Source organism: Alosa alosa, chromosome 21 (assembly GCF_017589495.1).
Source record: "Alosa alosa isolate M-15738 ecotype Scorff River chromosome 21, AALO_Geno_1.1, whole genome shotgun sequence".
Lineage (NCBI taxonomy): Eukaryota > Metazoa > Chordata > Actinopteri > Clupeiformes > Clupeidae > Alosa > Alosa alosa.
In genome coordinates, this window is record NC_063209.1 from 22,605,277 (window position 1) to 22,611,276 (window position 6,000).

The 6,000-nt window shown below is 41.8% G+C and overlaps 1 protein-coding gene across 1 annotated transcript in view; it reads left to right on the forward strand.

Annotated features, from left to right (window-relative positions):
• LOC125285982 overlaps positions 1-5,486 on the forward strand; it is a 28,135-nt gene extending 22,649 nt beyond the window's left edge. Inside the window, exon 5 of the mRNA XM_048230613.1 lies at positions 4,995-5,486. The gene's annotated coding sequence lies outside the window, so the exon portion shown is untranslated. The remainder of the gene's footprint in view (positions 1-4,994) is intronic.
• The last annotated feature ends 514 nt before the right edge of the window (positions 5,487-6,000 follow it).

Consider the following 6,000-nt stretch of genomic DNA (forward strand, 5'->3'; position numbering starts at 1 on the left):
CCTCACTGCACTGGCTCCCAGTAAGCTTTAGAATTGATTTCAAGATTCTTCTGATTTTAAAGCTCTACGTGGCCTGTCTCCCAACTACATATCTGATCTCCTAGTACCTTATACACCTGTGCGTACTTTAAGATCATCTGGTAGTGGTTTCCTACTATTCCTAAGGTCAATCTCAAAACTAAAGGGGAGAGAGCATTTAGTGTCAGGGCACCTGACTCTGGAATGACCTGCCTGATGAAATCAGGTCAGCCAGGTCAGTATGCTCTTTTAAATCCCTCCTTAAAACTCATCTTTACAAGCAAGCCTTCCTTAGTTTTGTTTAAGTAATAGACTTCATTTTGTGTTAAGTTTATTAAGTTTTATTTCAGTAAGTTTTATTTCAGTGTCAAGTTTTATTTCAGTAAGTTTTATTTCAGTGTCAAGTTTTATTTCAATAAGTTTTTGTCATGAGCTCTCTCTCTGCCTGGTAACACGCGCTGATTGAAGTCTGATGACCTCCACCTGTTCCTGCTCTGCTCTGCCTCACCCTCGTTTACCTACCAGCTGCACTGCATTCACCACTCATCATGCCCTGTATATAAAGCCTTGCTTTTCAGTCCACACTTGTCAGATCGTCTGCAACCAGCACCAGTTACCTGCCTGTTTTGGGAAATGCCTCTGACTCTTTGCCTGTGATCCCGGACCATTTCGACTACTTCTGTGTTCTCCAGCCCGGTAATCTTGACCTGCCTTCCGTCCCTCTTCTCTGAATACCGCCTAGTCCTTGACTGTACTGCTGCTTCGTTTCAATTGCTGTTGTGTGTGTGTGTTTCCCCCAGGACTTCCCGGTTCATCCAGCTCCTGCCATCGCTGTTCGGCTACTGGGGGAACACACACACGCAGACTCTTGGAACTCCTGTACCCTGAAACCCCTTAACCCCCAACCCTTAAATAAACTTTTGAGCGTGGCGCTTTTGTGGTCCTCATCCTGTTTGGTGTCTGACAGTTTTATTTCAGTGTAAGTTTATTTTCCTTTTTCAAATTTATGTTAAGTTCTAATTGAATTAGTATATATTATTTGATTGTTATATTATTATGTCTTATTTGCATTTTCATTTATGTTGATATTGTACAGCACTTTGTTTTGAAAAGTGCTATATAAATAAAGATTATTATTATTATTATTAATAATAATAATAATAATAATAATCATCATGGTGGTTGCCATGGCGCCGCCGCGTTCGGACGCCTTTTTGGTTGCTCCGCCTAATTTGTGCTTATATTTACTCTTTTACCTTTTATTAACCCCTAATTTTTTGCACTTTTCCACTGCACTGATTACGTATGATGGCGTTACACTTAGAAACATCGGAAATGAATTGCCTTTTTTGTTTCGGGATGTTTTAATCGACGTTTCTACCTGGCCGACTGAGATTCTCCGAGATGCATCAGGGAACCATGGAGACGCATCTCGGCGGAGAAGAAAAAACACCGAGGGGAAAAGCGAGCCGGGGACCGTAACAGATTGAGGAATAGAGCTCATAGGCCTCCACTGCCTAGCATTCTCCTAGCCAATGTCCAGTCTCTTGTGAACAAGATGGATGAACTAAGAGCGAGGATACAGTTTCATAGAGACATCAGGGACTGTAACATTCTATGCTTTACTGAGATAACTGAAGTGGTACCGCATCTTATAGTTTACGTAGAGCTATTAAAGATGCTAAGCGGCGCTATAGAGACAGAGTTGAAGCTGATTTCTTGGAGGGTGATCCAGCACGAGTGTGGAAAGGTCTCCGAACCATCACTGGCTTTGAAAGAAAGTCCCCTCCTATGATGAATGTGAGTAAAGCCCTCCCTGATGAACTTAATGCTTTTTATGCTTGCTTTGACATGAAAAACACAGACTATCTTGCACTAGCTGCAGCATGTGAAGCAAATGAGGATTCACCTTTCTGTGTCTCTGAGGTCGATGTGAGCAATGCCTTTAGGAGGGTTAATTGTAGAAAAGCTGCTGGACCGGATGGAATTTCTAACAGGGTTTTGAAATCCTGCGCTGCTCAGTTAGCTCCTGTGTTCACTTATCTTTAACACATCATTGGCTCAAGAGACAGTTCCTACAGTTATTGTTCCAGTACCGAAAAACAAAAGTCCATCATGTCTGAATGACTACCGCCCAGTAGCCCTGACGTCTACAGTGATGAAGTGTTTTGAGAAGCTTGTGAAAAACATTATCTGCTCATCCCTCCCTGCCTCCTTCGACCCCCTCCAATTTGCTTACAGAGCCAACAGGTCTACAGAGGATGCCATCTCAAACCTCATGCACACCACCTTAACTCACCTGGAGGAGGGGAATGGAAATTATGTGAGGATGCTGTTCATTGACTTTAGTTCAGCATTCAACACGATAGTACCTCTCACCTTGGTCACAAAGATGAAGGCCTTAGGACTGAACACCACCCTGTGTCACTGGATATTTGACTTCCTCACCAACCGTTCACAAGTGGTTAGAGTGGGGGGTCTGACATCTGACTCATTAACCATCAGCACTGGTGCTCCCCAAGGCTGTGTTTTGAGTCCACTGCTGTACAACATCTACACACATGACTGCAAAGCCAACAGTAGTCATAACTCCATCATCAAGTTTGCAGATGACACAGTGATCTTGGGCCTGATTAGTAACAACAATGAACAGCTGTACTTGGATCAGGTTGATGAGGGGGCACAGTGGTGTCAATCTAACAGCTTGACACTGAAAATCAATAAAACCAAGGAAATGGTAGTGGATTACAGAAGGCAGCAGCAGAACTACAGTTACACCCCACTAATGATCATCGGGCAACCTGTAGAGAGTCACAAGTTTTAAATACCTTGGTGTCCACATTACTGAAGACCTAACATGGACTGTTAACACTCAGTATGTTCTGAAGAAGTCCAGACAACGACTCTACTTCCTTCGTCAGCTAAGGAAATTCAAAGTTTCTACATCCATCATGAAGGCCTTCTACACTTCAGCGGTTGAGAGTGTTCTAACTGGTAGCATCATCACCTGGTATGGGAACTCCACAGTTAGAGATTGTAGTACTCTGCAGAGAGTAGTAGCTCAGCTGAACGCACTATAAGAACTCAACTCCCTGCTCTACAAGATATCTATTCCAGAAGAGTACTCTTAAGAGCCCAAAAGATTCTGAAGGACTCTTCTCATCCTAACAATGGATTATTCCTACGGGCTGAAATCAAGAAGACGCCTATGTAGTCACAAAGCCAGAACTGAGAGACTCAGGAGAAGTTTTTATCCCCAGGCCATCCGAACTCTGAACTCACACTATACTGACTTTGCACACATTCACTCCTCAGCACTCTCAAACATATCCCAACTCTGAACTCACACTATACTGACTGACTTTGCACTCATTCACTCCTCAGCACTCATCCCCCCCACACACACACACACACACACACACCTACAAGACTTTTAGCACTTTTACATCCCTCACCCTATGCTACAGACCTTTTATTTATTTTCTTATTTCATCACACGTCAAAACACACGCACACATATCTGACTTTCTCTAACTTTTGCACATCTCCATAGAACTTTTTATTTATTATTTTTGATTTCTCCTCCATCTACCCATGTCCTTGATTGCCTAGCCTTGTCTTACAACATATATACATGCATTCACAGTCGAGTGAAATCAGATATAAGCATACAAAGACGCTTAGAACTCACGTTAAGCCGATGGTAGCACACTGAAATGCGAATGCGATTTGATGCAGGCAAAGTATTGACTGTTACTAACGAAGGTTTTATAGCAATATTATAAATGTGGCGACAGAATAGCCTAGAACTTGGGGTAAGCCTTGTTTTTAGTAGCCTAATTGCGGTGATAGCCAAAACTAATGTGAATCACGGACTATCCTACAACCAAAGAAAGTAAAGGTGATTAGTAGGCCTACCTGCGTTAGCCAAATAAAGGACGGGACTGCACCCTTCACAAACCGTAAAATAAAGTTTATTAGTTTTACAGTTGACAGTTCACCATCAGTCCACACAAACAATTCTGGTTTCCTTGCACTAGCTATTTCGCCGTAGCCTATTCTGTCTGTTTTTAAAGCGCACGTTTTGCAAGTTTTGGTGAATTTCTGTAAAGACACAGTGCCACCTATAGGCCTGGGGTATGAAGTAACGTGTTGAGATGGATCCGTTTGGACGCAAATATTCTTGATACGGTTCCAGGGAAGACGGAGAAAAAAAAGATCGGTTTGGTGCGTGTGGACTAGGCCTAAGTCCCTTCACCATACTTGCAGTACACTGCCCCCCCCTCTCCCCTACATACACAGCACATTATTTCATCAGGAAGCTTCTCCATCACACATCCCCAACATACTTACAGCACACTGTCCCCCCCCCCCCCCAATACAAAGCACATTGTCTCATGAGGAAGCTTCTCCAACACACATATTGCACACTGCCCTCTCCCCCCACATACACAGCACACTATCCCATCTCCCCTGTCATCCCCCAACACACACACCAAGACCCTGGCAGTTGGGTTAGCCCCTTGAGCCGTGGATCTGCCCAAGGTTTCTTCCTTGGTAAGGGAGTTTTCCTTGCCCCTGTTGCTCTTGGGTGCTCCTTGTTGGTGCCCCCAATTCCAATCCTCCCCACCTTTCTTATGCAGCCCTTGCCACTTAATCTACTAAACCCCTCTTCTACTGCACTTTTACCCCCACTTTACACAAATAGGCTGACACCAGACATAATTACACAGCATTTCTTACTTCCAGTAACTATATGCATGTGACAATAAACTTTTGTATCCTTGTATCCTTGTATTATTATTATTATTATTATATTTTCTAAATAAAAAAAACTTCTCACATTCAATGCAGTTTTACAATTGTGAGGAAATAGGAATTCTAGAACCTTATATTGTTGCAGAACAGAATCTTCTGTTAGAATGTTAAAAAACTCCCCTGCTGACATCTGCACATCTGTCTTTCTTTATGGTCAGCTTCGAGGCGAGCTCATCCAGAATGGTCAACCGAACATGTGATTGCTGCAAAAAGAGAATGGAGCTGCAGGACCAGTGCTCTGCCAGTTTAAATGTGCTATGTGTTTGCAGTTTGTACAGTTTAAATCAGCATCAGAATGCTATTCTATACAACTGCCATATCTAACAGCATGATTATTAGACTTCATTTTAGCCCATATACTATGATATCAATTACATGTGTGAAATGTAATGTAGTATGAATTGCTTGTTAATTAACCAGCAACAATAAATGCATACATTTGCAACCAAATTGATAAGAATTAGACCTAAATTTGATACATGTGCTCTCAGTGGTAATTTCCAGTCTTCACAAGGTTCACTTGTCGACTTTGCAACATTTTCCTCAGCTGAAGAGGTTAATACAAAATGACGGGCTAAACATGGGAATGCATTTCTTTTTTTCCTTTTCTCTCAGTCTTTTCTCTGATTAAAGCACTGATCTGATTCTGATTCCTTTGACCATCAGGCAATATGGTTAACACATGGGTGAATTTCTGACTGAAGGTGATGCATGCTTACAATACAAACATGCATCTGGTTTACAATACAATAATGTATTTTGTTAACAATACAAGCATGCATCTTGTTTACAATACAAACATGCATCATATTCAGGCAGATATGCACAACTCTGCAAGAAGTTGAATGAGCTCCCCTAATTTGAAGCTACTAGAATATGACTCCTTTAGTGATAAAAGCATGGGAAGATTGTCAACTCTCTGTTTATATAAGCTAGTGTTAATAATTCTGCAGGTCAATACAATTAAACTAGTGTTAGTGATTACTCAAGCAACCTGCTGTGTTCCTACCAGATGATCTCTTCAAAAAGCTTTTGAGTCAGACTGAAATCTGGGAAAATATAAGTTTTGGGTGTATATATTTGGAGTTAAGGCCCATTCACACCAAGAACGATAACGATAACTATAACCATAACGATAAAAGCGTTCACACTGAACAACGATAA